At 40.3% G+C, this 16,096-nt stretch overlaps 1 protein-coding gene and 1 non-coding gene across 2 annotated transcripts in view; both read left to right on the top strand.

Annotated features, from left to right (window-relative positions):
• The window catches only part of C11H1orf162 (chromosome 11 C1orf162 homolog), a 255,672-nt gene that overhangs the window by 212,549 nt on the left and 27,027 nt on the right, over positions 1-16,096 (top strand). The gene's annotated exons all lie outside the window — the stretch shown is intronic.
• Positions 6,361-6,467, top strand: LOC132541549 (U6 spliceosomal RNA). Its single transcript, XR_009552695.1, has one exon. It is a non-coding gene; the product is annotated as a U6 spliceosomal RNA (small nuclear RNA).

Below are 16,096 nucleotides of genomic sequence, written 5' to 3'. Positions count from 1 at the left end.
GTAGATAATGTATTTTAAAAAACTGGTGATAGTGGGCACCCTTGCCTATTTCCTTATTTTAGGGTGAAAGCTTTCAATTTTTCCCCATTGAGCATGTTGTTATCCATGAGTTTGTGATGTATAGCCTTTATTATGTTGTGAAATTTTCCTCCCAGTACCAGTTTCTTGAGAACTTCCATCATAAATGGGTGTTAGACCTTATCAAATGCTTTTTCTGCATCAATTGATAAAATCATGTGTTTTAAAAAAACTTTTTACTTGTTGATATGGTGGATCACATTGATTGACGTGTGGATTTTGAATCACCCCTGTTTCCCAGGGATGAATCCCACTTGATCTTGATGGATTATTCTCTTAATATATTGTTGGATTTGATTGGCCAAGGTTTTGTTGAGGAGCTCTGCATCAACATTCATCAGTGATATAGGTCTATAGTTTTCTTTTTGGTGGAGTCCTTTCCTGTTTGGGGAACAAAGTGATATTAGCCACATAAAATGCATTTGGGAATATTCCCTCTTTTTCTGTTTTCTGGAAAAGTCTGAAAATGAGTATTAGTTCTTCTTTGAATGATTTTTGGAGTGTCCCCTCTTATTCTATTTTCTAGAAGAGTTTGAGAAGGATGGCTGTCAGTTCACCTTTTAATGTTTTATAAAATTCATTATTATAGCCATCTGGACCTGGCCTTTTGTTCCTTGGGAGGCTTTTTTTTTAATTTCTTTATTGGGGAATTAATATTTTACATTCGACAGTAAATACAATAGTTTGTACATGCATAAAATTTCTCAGTTTTTCACATAACAATACAATCCCCACTAGGTCCTCTGTCATCCTTTTCCAGGACCTGTACTCTCCTCACCCACCCCAGGGTCTTTTACTTTGGTGCAATACACCAACTCCAGTTCAGGTTCTACTTGTGTTTTCTCTTCTGATCTTATTTTTCAACTTCTTCTTGAGAGTGAGATCATCCCATATTCATCCTTCTGTTTCTGACTTATTTCACTTAACATGATTTTGTTCAAGCTCCATCTAAGATGGGCTGAAACGGTGAAGTTACCATTTTAATATCTGAGTAGTATTCCATTGTGTATATATACCACAACTTGCTCAGCCACTCATCTGTTGTTGGACACAACAACAACCTGTGTTGCTTCCAGGTTTTGGCTATTACAAATTGTGTTGCTAAGAGCATATGTGTATACAGATCTTTGTGGACAAGAGTGTTGGATTCCTTAGGATATATTCCCAGGAAAGAAATTTCAGGATCATAGGATAGGTCCATTTCTAGCCTTCTAAGAGTGCTCCAGATTGTTTTCTTGGGGAGGCTTTTGATTAATGTTTCAATTTTTGCTCTAATGATTGGACTGTTGAGTTTATTTACTTCTTCTTGTGTCAAGGTTAGCAATTGGTATCACTCTAAGAATATGTCCATTTCTTCTGAGTTGTCAAATTTATTTCCACTTAGATGTCCCTAATAGTCTTGCATGGTATTTTGTATCTCTACCTCACCTGCTGTAATATCTCCTCTTTCATTTCTGAGTGATTTTTACTATAGTTTCCTCTCTTTTTCTCTTAGTGAGTATAGCTAATGGTTTGTCTACTTTATTAATCCTTTCAACAAACCAACTTTTAGTTTTATTGATCTTCTCGATGGTCTACTTGTTTTCCTATTTTGTTGATTTATGCTCTTTTTTAAAACTAATTCTTTCTGCTGACCTTTGGTTTTCTTAGTTGCTCTGTTTCTAGTTGGTTCAGTTGGGTTGTTAGATGGTTTATTAGTGCTTTCTCCTTTTTAATGATGTGGACCTGTATTGCTATAAGCTTTCCTCTCAAGACTGCTTTTGCTTTGTCCCATAAGGTCTGATAACTGGTTTCTTCAATTTCACTGATATTGAGGATATTCTTAATTTATTTTTTGATTTCTTCAATTACCCATGTATTATTCAAAAGCATGTTAGTCTCCAAACTTTGGGGAAATTTCTTATCTTCTTGTGGTTGATTTATAGCATTATACCATCATGGTATGAGAAGATGCATTTCATGATTTTAATATTCATGTATTTGTTTAGTGGCTCAGTATATGACCAGTCCTTTTTCTCTATTTCTTTTTCAGTCAGTTTTGGTAAGTCTCATTTTTCTAGGGAATTAATCATTCGGTGTGAGTTTTCAAATTTTGCTACATGAAGTTTGTAACATCCTCTTATTGTAAAAATTCTACTATATTTTCAGTAATTAACTTCCTCTTTAAATCACTGTCAGTTTTATTAATCTTTTCAGAGCATCATCTTTGTTTTCTTTATTATTTCTATTGTACCTTTTTTAAATTTATTTTTTATTTAAGAAAGGATTAATTAACAAAACCATAGGGTAGGAGGGGTACAACTCCACACAATTCCCACCACCCAATCTCCATATCGCACCCCCTCCCCTGATAGCTTTCCCATTCTCTATCCCTCTGGGAGCATGGACCCAGGGTCACTGAGGGTTGCAGAAGGTAGAAGGTCTGGCTTCTGTAATTGCTTCCCCGCTGAACATGGGCGTTGACTGGTCGGTCCATACTCCCAGTCTGCCTCTCTCTTTCCCTAGTAGGGTGTGTCTCTGGGGAAGTGGAGCTCCAGGACACATTGGTGGGGTCTTCAGTCCAGGGAAGCCTGGCCAGCATCCTGATGGCATCTGGAACCTGGTGGCTGAAAAGAGAGTTAACATACAAAGCCAAACAAATTGTTGAGCAATCATGGACCCAAAGGTTGGAATAGTGGAGAGGAAGTGTTAGGGGAGTACTCACTGCAAACTCTAGTGTACTTCTTCTTTCAGATATATATATTGCACTGGTTTATGGATACGTGTGAACATATGCTCTCTCTCACAGAACCTGGTCTATATCTAGGATTTGGGGCTTTTTTTATTCGTTGATTTCTGCTCTGTGTTGTTTTTGTTATCATCATCATTGGTCTTCTCCAGGGTTTCAGCATTCCAGGCTGACTTTTTCCAGATTGGCAGGCAGGCAGAGAGGGAAAATATAGCACCAAAGCTTCCTTCAAAGGCAGTAAGTGTCAGCCTTGAACCAGGGTCATATACATGGAGAAGCAGTGGACTATTCAAGAAAACTACTTTGTCAGCTTTCTTTGTATGTATGCTAATATTCCTTTTCTTTCTTTCTTTCTTTCTTTCTTTTTTTTTCAGTTTCCTGAGTCAGGCACATGACTTAGTCACTTCTAGTCATTTTTGTTTTTCCATTCTGATAAATTAATTGTAATTTGAAAATATTCTGGGTCAAAAGTAGATTTAGTACTCTTAGTCTATCAGACATCAAAGCTTAGTATAGCCTACCTTAAACATCTTCAGAACAATCACATTAACTGACAGTCAGGAAATTTGGGGTGTTCATATTTTCCAGGGCTAGTAATATGTTGTAAACATTTTTTCCCCTTTGTTTTTATTTGATTATATTAGTGACTTAATAACAATTGACAAGACTGTGAGATAGAAAGGGTACAATTCCATATAATTCCTACTAACAGAGTTCCTTATTCCCTCCACTCCATTGGAAGTTTCCCTATTCTTTTTTTTTTAATAATGATTGACAAGACCATAGGATAAGAGGGGTACAATTCCATACAATTTACACCACCAGAGTTCTGCATCCCAACCCCTCCAGTGAAAGTTTTCTTATTCTTTATCTTTCTGGAACTATGGACCCAGGATCATTATGGGGTGCAGAAGGTCTGGCTCCTGTAATTGCTTCTCTGCTGGACATGGACATTGACAGGTTAATCCATACTCCCAGCCTGTTTTGCATCCCAACCCCTCCACTGAAAGTTTTCTTATTCTTTATCCCTGTGGGACTATGGACACAGGATCATTATGGGGTGTGGAAGGTCTGACTCATGTAATTGCTTCTCTGCTGAACATGGACATTGGCAGGTCAATTCATACTCGCAGCCAGTTTTATATTTTCCTAGTGCAGCAGGGCTCTGGAGAGATGGGGTTCCAAGGTACATTGGTGAGGTCATCTGCCCAGTGAAGTCAGGTTGGCATCATGGTAGTATCTGTAACTTTGTGGCTGAAAAAGCGTTAAGATATAAAGCAAACCAAATTGCTTAATAATCAGGAATCTAAAGGTAAGAATATATTGGATGAGATTTGTGGTCTCCATTTTGGAAAAACTAGGTCTGTTTTAGTTATATTCCAAGGGGCCCATGACTTTACTAATTTTTGCCTGAGCCCAACAGCTAACATGCAGGTGAGTCAAAGGTCTGGGGAGATAGTGTCAGAATTGGAAATAGGACTAGAAAGCTGGATCAGAGAAGAATGTAGCTCCCAAATATAGGCAAAGTGTAAATATTGTTAACTGTAAACTCCATCAATTTGATCTGGGGCCCATATTCAGCACAGAAGGCTGTGTAACCTCTGCATTCCTGTAAATCTGAGCTCACTTTCTTTGGTCATAGCTACAAACAATCTAGGCTGCACTCATTTCAGGATCCCTCTTCTTCAAATGGCAGAGTATGTTGACCCAACTTCCCTTTGGAGACTGGGGTAGTCCCCACCATTGTTGATCCACATTGAAGGCAAGGTCCTGCAGAGGGTCCACTATGTTGTTCATGATGAAGATGACCAGTAACAGTGAAGGAGGGATCTGTTAGAGATCTAAGCCCATATAGTCTATGTGGGAATCTCAAGATTCCCTGACTAGGGCCCTGGATAATGGAGTGGCCTGGTAGTGACATCATTAATGTATGCTAGTCTCTTGCCCTAATCCAGTTTTTGTAATCCTTTGTCTGACAAGGCTAGCCTTGGAGTTTCCCTATACTTCATCACTGCTGGGCAGTGTCAGTGAGCCCCAGCTCCCTGTCAGCAAGACAGTCACAGTGCACTGTGTTGCCAGCATTTTTTAATTATTATGTGGTGTGTTTTTACAACCCATCATGTCTACAGAAAGTATGGTTTCTACTGACTGTATGTTGCTTTCACCATCACAAAACTGAAAAATCTTTAATCAAACCATCATAAGTTAGGGGAAAACTATATCTTTTCTATATATCTGTTTTCAGTAAAAAAGTATTTGCATAGAGCAGCTGCCAAGTACATTTTAACAAACTATACTATAGAAAAAAGGAATTAAAACCACAAACTCAGTAATTATGAGATTTATAATGGATGAGTCCCTCATATGTTGTCATCAGTATCTTTTTCTTAGACTTTAGTATTCCATTCTAGAATAATCCATGAGAAACCAGGACTCTATCCTGTGATTCCCACACCCCAGATCTGGAAGATTGGCCCCAAAATTAGGTGTTTGGTGAATAGTTGTTGAATTAAAGAATACAAGATTTAGGGGTCAGGTAATGGGGTAATTCATTGAGTGCACGTTACTGTGTGCAAGGACCCAAACCCGAGCCCCTGCTCCACACCTGCAGAGGGGAAGCTTCATGAGTGGTAAAGTAGGTCTGCAGTTGTCTCTCTTTCTCTCCCTGTCTATCTACCTCTCACCTCTCAATTTCTCTCTACCCTATCTAATAAAACAAAAATAAGAAAGAAAAATGGCTATCAGGAGCAGTGGATTTGTGGTGCAGGCACCCAGCCTAAGCAATAACACTGTAACAAAAATAAGTTTTAAAAAAAGAGTACATAATTTGGGGGCCAGGTGATGGCCCACCTAGTTGAGCACACATGTTACAATGTGCAAGAACCCAGGTTCGAGCCCCTGGGCCCTACCTGCAGGGGAAGCTTCCTGCATGGTGAAGCAGGGCTGCAGGTGTTTCTATGTCTCTCTTGCTCTCTACCAACCACTTCCCTCTCAACTGCTGGCTGGCTCTATCCAATAAATAAATAAAAAGATAATTAAAAAATTAAAAAAAAAACTTGATGTCAAGTTTTTGAAAAAGCGCATAATTTGAAAAGATTGAATATTCCCAGGATGCTCTCTTAAAGTCCCAAACTTGAAATGGATAGCAGATGCCACAAAAATATTTCAATCCTCTTACTAAAGAGATTGGATCTAGCATATGGCAGGTTTACAATCAAGCAGAAGCCTGGGAGGTAGAATAGGCACAATTCAAGAAAAGTTAATTCCTCAGCAATAAGTTTCTGTAAGTTCCCAAACATGTACATTCAGAAATTTCTGGCTAACTTGTTACTACTTATATTTATTTTTATTATGTTACCAGAGCAATACTCAATCCTGGCTTGAACTTGGGTGAACCTCAGAACCTCAGACATGAAAGTCTGTTGCATAACCATTATGCTATCTCCCTGGCCCCTACACATAATGTTTCATGATTCATAACATAAGCAGTACACTGTCTTATCTAACAGCAAAAGCTGCACATAGCTTGGTGTCCACAAAACTAAACATGTCTGGTGCTCACTTCAACAGCACATATACTAAAACTGGAATGATACAGAGAAGATTAGCACAGCCCCTGCACAAGGATGACCCGCAAATTCACGAAGCAGTCTATATTTTTCCTGGGCCAGATGGTTTTATATGGATATGCTTCTAATTCTGCTTCTAAAAACCCCTTCTGTTTCATTTGGTTTAATTCCCCCCTGCTTAAGACTGTGTTCTATTTATATAACCATTGTTAACTAAGCACCACCCTCCAGGGCATTGGTGGTTCAGTGGTAGAATTCTCGCCTGCTCCGCCCCCTCTCCTTGTCACACCCTGATTTTCACCAGTCACTTTTCTCTCCACCCTCTCTGCGTCACATCCTGTTTCCACCCTACTTGGTGAGTATATATAGGATTGTGTTTTTCGTTTAGTTTAGTTTTTAGTTTAGTTTAGTTTAGTTTAGCTTGGAGTAGATTGTGCTGCATTCTCCATGAATAAAGAGATACTGCGTACAGCTCAGCCATGAGTCCCTGGTTGTCTGACTCCTGCCCACGAAGCCAGCCCAACATAATGGCACCCTGAAACAGAGACCGGCACCAACATGGGACCTAACCTGCCCATCCCCCAGATAAGTAAACTTGGCTACCTATCCGCCATGGTTGCCTTTCTACTTATGAAGAGGTTTGCCAAAGCCTCTACTGTTTCATCATGAGACAGTTTCTCTGTCTCTGGAACATTTTGCTCTGGGCCACACTTTGGTTCCCTGACCAGGAACTTTGGTTTCTTATGGCTGTGACTGTAGAGCTTGGAAGATGCACTGAGATTTCTCCTTGGACTTTCTGGATTCCCTCTCCCATGTTTCCCGAGGAGAAGGACTACATTTTGCTCCGGGCCACAATTTAGTTCTGTATGACCGTCGTAGAGCTTGGGATATGCCTGGGGATTTCCCCTGGGACTTTCTGGACTTCTTCTCCCACTGAGAAGGACTACTCTAGTTTGAGGAGTATTCTCCAGTGCCCTGGCAGTCCCCAAGAATGGAGACACGTGGTTAGTTCTACTCTCCTGATTTGATTCTTTCTTCGATGGGAAGACACTTGTAAAAATGGGTGCCTGAAGCAATCCAGCAGGAACAGTCATAAGCACCCTAAATGGAATTTCGAGGAGATTTTTGGACTAGGACGCCCTCCAGGGACTCAGGATGCTACGTGGTGAGATCTGGATATCTGGTTCAAGTTGAGTTTCGTAAGAGAGTGATTTGAATGACTGAATTTTTGTTTGACATTGACTTAAAAAAAAATGCTGGATGCAGCCATGATTTCTAGAGACATCCAGAAACAATCCAAAAAATTGTTTTTTCCTCTTTTGATATTTTTTATGTCTTGGTATTAATCTGAAACATTTAGTCATGAAAACGGTATGAGTTATGGGTGGGGCAGATAGTGCAATGATTATGTTAATGGTTCTCATGCCTGAGGCTCCTAACCGTGGTTCTTCTGTTTACCTTTCCATGTTTTATTGAGTTTAAACTGTTTAAACAACTTTAAAATCATACTAGAAAGGACTTCCAATTATAATGGAGTTATCAATTATAGTAAACTTCTAATCTGCTACAAGTTTTGTTTGACAAATAAGTGAATTTCAGCTGTCAAGTCTTCACATGAAAAAGCATCTACTCAAATGGAATTCCTGGAAATCCATTTGGACCCCTGTTCTCTGACATCGCCCACAAAATGGAATGACTACAACGCACCCCTGTAAACCAATGATGTGACCTGGCACGACCTGAAGAAACAGATTCACAGACTCCAAAGCTCACTCTCTACAGAAAAGCAGAATTCCAGTGGCTGACATTCCCCATCGAGACAGACATGCAGTGTTTCATCCCCTGGCATTTCTTCCATGGTCATCTACTTTCGACTGACACTTCCATCGGAAGTATACCTCTTGGACACTTTACACAACTTTACAGCAGTTTCCCTTTACGCTGCTGGGTTTCTCAAAGACTGACTGCACCCAGCTGCCTTGGGACTTTATAGGCCACGCCCCCTTGCCTGCAGGCTCTGTCCCCAGATACAGGAAACCCCCCCTCCTTACTAGGTCATGCCCACAGAGGTAGGAAATGCCCTTTGAGGCAAAGATGCCCACAGAGGCATGAAGCGCCCCCAGAGGCAAAAAATGCTCTTTTGCCTGCTAGGCCTTGCTCTTTGAGGCACGAAACGGCCCCCTCAGGCCTCCCCTTGGCATCACACTGGTTCTTGCTGCTCTCCTATTTTGTTCCTCCATGTCATATGCCAGTTCTTTTGAAAACGCCTGTATGATATAGGTTTCTGTTCACCCCACACTCCTGATACTATGGCCATAAGTTAAAAAGAATTGTTGGTATGCTTCTAATTCTGCTTCTAAAAACCCCTTCTGTTTCATTTGGTTTAATCCCCCCTGCTTAACACTGTATTCTATTTACATAACCATTGTTAACTAAGCACCACCCTCTAGGGCATTGGTGGCTCAGTGGTAGAATTCTCGCCTGCTCCGCCCCCTCTCCTTGTCACACCCTGATTTTCACCAGTCACTTTTCTCTCCACCCTCTCTGCGTCACATCCTGTTTCCACCCTACTTGGTGAGTATATATAGGATTGTGTTTTTCGTTTCGTTTAGTTTAGTTTAGCTTGGAGTAGATTGTGCTGCATTCTGCATGAATAAAGAGATACTACGTACAGCTCAGCCATGAGTCCCTGGTCATCTGTCTCCTGCTCGTGAAGCCATCCCGACAGTTTTACAAATGAATTCTACGAAACCTTCAAGGAAGAATTAGTACCTCTACTTTTGAAAGTTTTACAGAAGATTGAAGACACAGGAATACTCCCTCCCAGCTTCTATGAAGCCAACATCATTCTGATACCAAAAGCAGACAGGGACACAACCAAAAAAGTAAGCTACAGACCAATATCTCTGAAGAACATAGATACTAAAATATTGAACAAGATTCTAGCCAACCAGTTACAACAGATTTTTCATCATGACCAAGTGGGGTTTATCCCAGGAATGTAAGATTGGTTTAGTATATGTAAATCAATCAATGTGATCCACCACATCAATAAAAACAAGACCTAAAATCACATAGTCTACCTATGGACATCTAATCTTTAATAAGGGGGCCCAAAGTATTAAATGGAAAAAGGAGGCTCTCTTCAATAAATGGTTCTGGGAAAACTGGGTTGAAACATGCAGAAGAATGAAACTGAACCTTTATCTCACCAGAAACAAAAATCCACTCCAAATGGATTAAAGACCTGGATGTTAGACCAGAAACAATCAAATACTTAGAGGAAAACATTGGTAAAACACTTTCCCACCTAAACCTCAAGGACATATTTGATGAAACAAACCCAATTGCAAGGAAGACTAAAGCAGAAACAAACAATGGGACTACATCAAATTGAAAAGCTTCTGCACAGCCAAAGAAACTATCACACAAAGAGACCCCTCACAGAATGGGAGAAGATCTTCACATGCCATACATCAGACAAGAGAATAACCACCAAAATATACAGAGAGCTCAGCAAACTAAGCAAACCAAAAAAGCAAATGACCCCATCCATAAATGGGTAGAGGATATGAACAGAACATTCACTCCAGAGGAGATCCAAAAGGCTAACAAACATATGAAAAACTGCTCTAGGTCACTGATTGTCAGAGAAATGCAAATAAAGACAACATTGAGATACCACCTCACTCCTGTAAGAATGGCATACATCAAAAAGGACAGCAGCAACAAATGCTGGAGAGGATGTGGGGACAGAGGAACCCTTTTGCACTCCTGGTGGGAATTTAAATTGGTCCAGCCTCTGTGGAGAGTAGTCTGGAGAACTCTCAGAAGGCTAGACATGGACCTTCCATATGACCCAGTAATTCCTCTCCTGGGGATATACACCAAGGACTCCATAACACCCAACCAAAAAGAGGTGTGTACTCCTATGTTCATAGCAGCACAATTCATAATAGCTAAAAACTGGAAGCAACCCAGGTGACCAACAACAGATGGGTGGCTGAGAAAGCTGTGGTATATATGCACAATGGAATACTATGCAGCTACTAAGAACAATGAACTCAACTTCCTGACCCATCTTGGTCAGAGCTAGAAGGAATTATGTTAAGTGAGCTAAGTCAGAAAGATAAAGATGAATATGGGATGATCCCACTCATCAACAGAAGTTGAGAAAGAAGATCTGAAAGGGAAACTAAAAGCAGGATCTGACTAAATTGAAAGTAGGGCACCAAAGTAAAAACCCTGTGGTGAGGGGGAGGATAGATATGCGACTTCCTGGGCTGGTGGGGGTGGGGGTGGGTGAGTGGGATGGGACACAATATTTTGGTGGTGGGAATGGTGTTTACACCTATTAAATTGCAGTCATATAAATCACTACTTAATTAATATGAGAGGGGGGAAAATTGATTGTATGTCTAACAAAGGGACTTTTCAAAGTTAACCCAATCACCAAATAATGTGATAATAACAATAACTATCCATTGTCTTCTTGAACCCTAAGACAGCAGGAACCTCACATTTCCACTATAAAGCCTAAACTTCCCCCAGTCCTGGGACCCTAGCGTAGGGCCCACTTTCCCATATGCTTCTCCCAATTCTTATCAAATAATATTGCATCCTCTGATCACAACCTAATCAATGCAATGAGTGCCACCCCAGCATGCTTCACTTCAGACTGTGTCCAGAGACTTCAGGTGTGGAATGACAACCCTTCAACTTCATCACTCTGGTGAGACCTTTCCTTTCATAGTTTTCTCTAATTCCATCCCAGTGGTTCACTTCCTAACAAAGTTCCAAAACCTAGATATAGACCAGTTCCCATAAGATAGAGCATATGTTCACACGTATCCATAAACCAGGGCAAAATATATACCTGAAAGCAGTAGTACACTAGAGTTTGCAGTGAGTATCCCCCCAACACTTCATCTCCACTATTCCAACCTTTGGGTCCATGATTCTTCAACAATTTGTTTGGCTTTGTATGTTAACTCTCTTTTCAGCCACCAGGTTCCAGATGCCATCAGGATACCAACCAGGCTTCCCTGGACTGAAGACCCCACCAATGCGTCCTGGAGCTCCACTTCCCCAGAGACCCACCCTACTAGGGAAAGAGAGAGGCAGACTGGGAGTATGGACCAACCAGTCAACGTCCATGTTCAGCGGGGAAGCGATTACAGAAGCCAGACCTTCCACCTTCTGCAACCCACAACGAGCCTAGGTCCATGCTCCCAGAGGGATAGAGAATGGGAAAGCTATTGGGGAGGGGATGGGATATGGAGATTGGGTGGCAGAAATTGTGTGGAGTTGTACCCCCATCCTATGATTTTGTTAATGTCTCCTTTCTTAAATAAATAATTTAAAAAACCACATAGTCATTTCAATAGATGCAGAGAAATCCTTTGACAGAATACAACATCCCTTTATGATCAAAACACCACAAAAATTGAGAATACATGGAAAATTCCTCAAGATAGTGGAGTCCATATATAGCAAAACTATAGCCAACATCATACTCAGTGGTGAAAAACTGGAAGCATTTCTCTTCAGATCAGGTACTAGACAGGGCTGCCCACTATCACCATTACTATTCAACATAGTGTTGGAAGTTCTTGCCATAGCAATCAGGAAAGAGCAAGGAATTAAAGGGATACAGATTGGAAGAGAAGTCAAATTCTCCTTATTTGCACATGACATAATAGTATACATAGAAAAACCTAAAGAATCAAGCAAGAAACTTTTGGAAATCATCAGGCAATACAGTAAGGTGTCAGGCTACAAAACTAACATTCCAAAGTCAGTGGCATTCCTCTATGCAAACACGAAGCTAGTAGTTGAAATCCAGAAATCAATTCCTCTTACTATAGCAGTAAAAACAATAAAATATCTAGGACTAAACTTAACCAAAGAAATGAAAGACTTGTATACTGAAAATTATGAGTCACTACTCAAGGAAATAGAAAAAGACACATGGGTTAGAAGAATTAACATCATCAAAATGAATATACTACCCAGAGCCACCTACAAATTTTATGCAATCCCCATCAAGATCCCAATCACATTTTTTAGGAGAATAGAACAAATGTTATAAATGTTTATCTGGAACAAGAGGAAACCTAGAATTCCCAAAACAATCTTGAGAAGAAAGAACAGAACTGGAGGCATCACACTCCCAGATCTCAAATTGTATTATAGGGCCATTGTCATCAAAACTGCTTGTTACTGGAATATGAATAGACACACTGACCAGTGGAATAGAATTGAGAGTCCAGAAGTAAGTCCCCACATCTATGGACATCTGATATTTGACAAAGGTGCCCAGACTATTAAATGGGGAAAGCAGAGTCTCTTCAACAAATGGAGTTGAAAAAAATAGGTTGAAACATGCAGAAGAATGAAACTGAACCACTGTATTTCACCAAACATAAACATAAATTCCAGGTGGATTAAGGACTTGGATGTTAGACCAGAAACTATCAGTTACTTAGAGGGAAATATTAGCAGAACTCTTTTCCACATAAATTTTAAAGACATCTTCAATGAAATGAATCCAATTACAAAGAAGACTAAGGCAAGTATAAACCCATGGGTCTACATAAAATTAAAAAGTTTCTGCACAGCAAAAGAAACCATTACCTGCATCCCACAATGACCTTGCGTCCATACTCCCAGAGGGTTAAAGAGTAGGAAAGCTATCAGGGCAGGGGTTGGTATACAGAGGTCTGGTGGTGGGAACTGTGTGAAGCTGTACCCCTCTTATCCTATGGTTTTGTCAGTTTCCTTTTTATAAATAAAAAATTTTTTAAAAAAGAAAAAAAAAAAGAAACCACTACACAAGGAGACCCCTCACAGAATGGGAGATCTTTACATACCATACATCAGACAAGAGGCTAATAACCAAAGTATATAAAGAGCTTGCCAAACTCAACAACAAGAAAACAAATGACTCCATCCAAAAATGTGGACAAGACCTGGACAGAATATTTACCACAGAAGAGATCCAAAAGGCCAGAAAACACATGAAAAAATGCTCCAAGTCATTGATTGCCAGAGAAATACAAATAAAGACAACAATAAGATACCACTTCACTCCTGTAAGAATGTTATATATCAGAAAAGGTAGCAGCAACAAATGCTGGAGAGGTTGTGGGATCAAAAGAACCCTCCTGCACTGCTAGTGGGAATGTAAATTGGTCCAACCCCTGTGGAGAACAGTCTGGAGAATTCTCAGAAGGCTAGAAATGGACCTATCCTATGATCCTGCAATTCCTCTCCTGAGGATATACCCTAAGGAGCCCAACACTCTTGTCCACAAAGATCTGTATACACATATGCTCTTAGCAACACAATTTGTAATAGCCAAAACCTGGAAGCAACACAGGTTGTTGTTGTGTCCAACAACAGATGAGTGGCTGAGCAAGTTGTGGTATATATACACAATGGAATACTACTCAGATATTAAAAATGGTAACTTCACCGTTTCAGCCCATCTTAGATGGAGCTTGAACAAAATCATGTTAAGTGAAATAAGTCAGAAACAGAAGGATGAATATGGGATGATCTCACTCTCAAGCAGAAGTTGAAAAACAAGATCAGAAGAGAAAACACAAGTAGAACCTGAACTGGAGTTGGTGTATTGCACCAAAGTAAAAGACCCTGGGGTGGGTGAGGAGAGTACAGGTCCTGGAAAAGGATGACAGAGGACCTAGTGGGAGTTGTATTGTTACGTAAAAACTGAGAAATGTTATGCATGTACAAAGTATTGTATTTACTCTCAAATGTAAAACATTAATACCCCAATAAAAAAATTTTTAAAAAAGATTCCCCTTTCTGTTTTTGTTTGTTTTGCATCAGGCTTTTTGCTGGGACTCAGTACTTGCACATGAGTCAGCTACTCTGGGCAGCTATTATTTCCCCCTTTATTTGACAGAAAAAAATATATGAGGACACATCCACCGTTCTCTGCATATTGTAGTCTTATTACTTATGGCATGTGGCTGGACTAGCAAGTCTCTGGTTTCCATTGTGACAGGAACTGAACTAAGAGCTACACATATTCAAGGCATACTCTACGTCTGGGTAACACTCATTGGATCATATGTTCATTGTAAGGAAGAGTTTCAAATTAGACCATAGGATATTTTCAAGTGAGAACATCCTGATCATACTGTGAGTTTTTATTACCTAAGAAACCTGGCTCATAGGTATTTCTAATGTATGTAAAGAGATGCTACATAGAGGTGTAGGTCTTATTGTTTTCCATTTTCAACTCTCAGATTTCTATGAGCACGGTAGTTCAAAGACTTTTACAGTTTTATGTTCAAATACTCAGGAGAGGGCTGGGGAGATAGCATAATGGTTATGCAAAATGACTGTCATGTTGATGCTCAAGTTCACAGGTCCAATCCCCAGCACCACCATAAGCCAGAGCTGAGCTGTGAATTGTCTTCCTATCTGTGCCTTTCTCTATGTATCTCTCTCTCATTAAAATAAAATTAATTAAAATGTAAAAAATGAAAATACTTAAAAAATGTTCAAGTAAAATAAAATGAAACTTCAAAAAAACAATAACAAAACTAAGTATGTCTGGATAGCTGAGTCAAAGGTCATGCATGGCTATTGGGAAAGGAAAACTAAAGTTTAGCATGAACATTCGGGATTACATTTTGTAGATGGTGCTCAGCTGTCCCAGAAATGCACCCTTTCAGCTTGCTTTGGCCAAGTCAACTGTGGACTGATTATGGTTGCTCGAAAATATTCCCAAAGAGCAATGACAACTCTTGGATTCCTGAAAACACCATCACTATGTTAGCAGAGCTCAGAAGAGGGTGTGTCCAGGCTTCTCAAGGAAGTTTTCATCAAAGCACTGTTTCCTTCCTTTTGTTGCTTTTGGAATGGCCTTGTTCCCTGAGCCTGAGCTTTGACAACCCCTCTGAATTTTTCCATAGCAGCTCTTGGATTCCTGCCCCACCTCCTCCCATCAACACACACCCCATTTCCTCTCTTCTCTGTTTTGGCTCTGTGTGGTTCTTCTGGGTAAAGTGGCTGAAAAGTAATGAACCCAAAATACCAAAGTAACAAATGAGTCACGGCACTTCAACAGCCAAGCTCTGATGATCAGCGGGTGTGTTTGGGGGTAAATAGCAGCGGAGGTGGCTGCCCAGAGAGAGAGAGAGAGGGAGCAAAATAGAAACAAAATGAACAAGTTGGCAAAGGTGCCTGGCAGCAGTTGAGTGGGTGGAGGGGGCGGGACCTCTGTTGGCTTTGGAAGGTGAGTTCAGCACTGTGGCTTGTCACACCCTGGCTGACTCCAGCTAAGTGCAGGCCCCTAAGGAAATACTAATGTTGATCTGTCTAGTAAAACTCAGCTGGACAAGTCACCTGACTGTTGTCCTCTTCTGTTTACAAGTTCTGTGTCCTAGAACTGACCATTTTTTGTCCAGGCTGCTGCAAAGCTACCAGACAAAGAGGGCAAAGATTTTGCTTCAAGACCATAGATTCTTTCTCTCTTTGTTTCATAACTGGGTCACAAGTACAAGGGAATAATATAAAAGAAATTTTTTTTGTTTATTGAAATTTTTTTCCAGGATGCATTACTTTCCCCCCAAACCTTGCCCTGAAGTGTAATCATAAGGCCAGACAGCCATCACAAAAGGTTCTGGGCAGCACTGGCAAGAACATGATGGCCAATGATTAAGACACTGAGTTTCTGCTGAGAGAT

The sequence above is a fragment of the Erinaceus europaeus genome, chromosome 11 (assembly GCF_950295315.1).
Source record: "Erinaceus europaeus chromosome 11, mEriEur2.1, whole genome shotgun sequence".
NCBI lineage: Eukaryota > Metazoa > Chordata > Mammalia > Eulipotyphla > Erinaceidae > Erinaceus > Erinaceus europaeus.
This window is presented reverse-complemented; position numbering and strand designations above follow the sequence as displayed.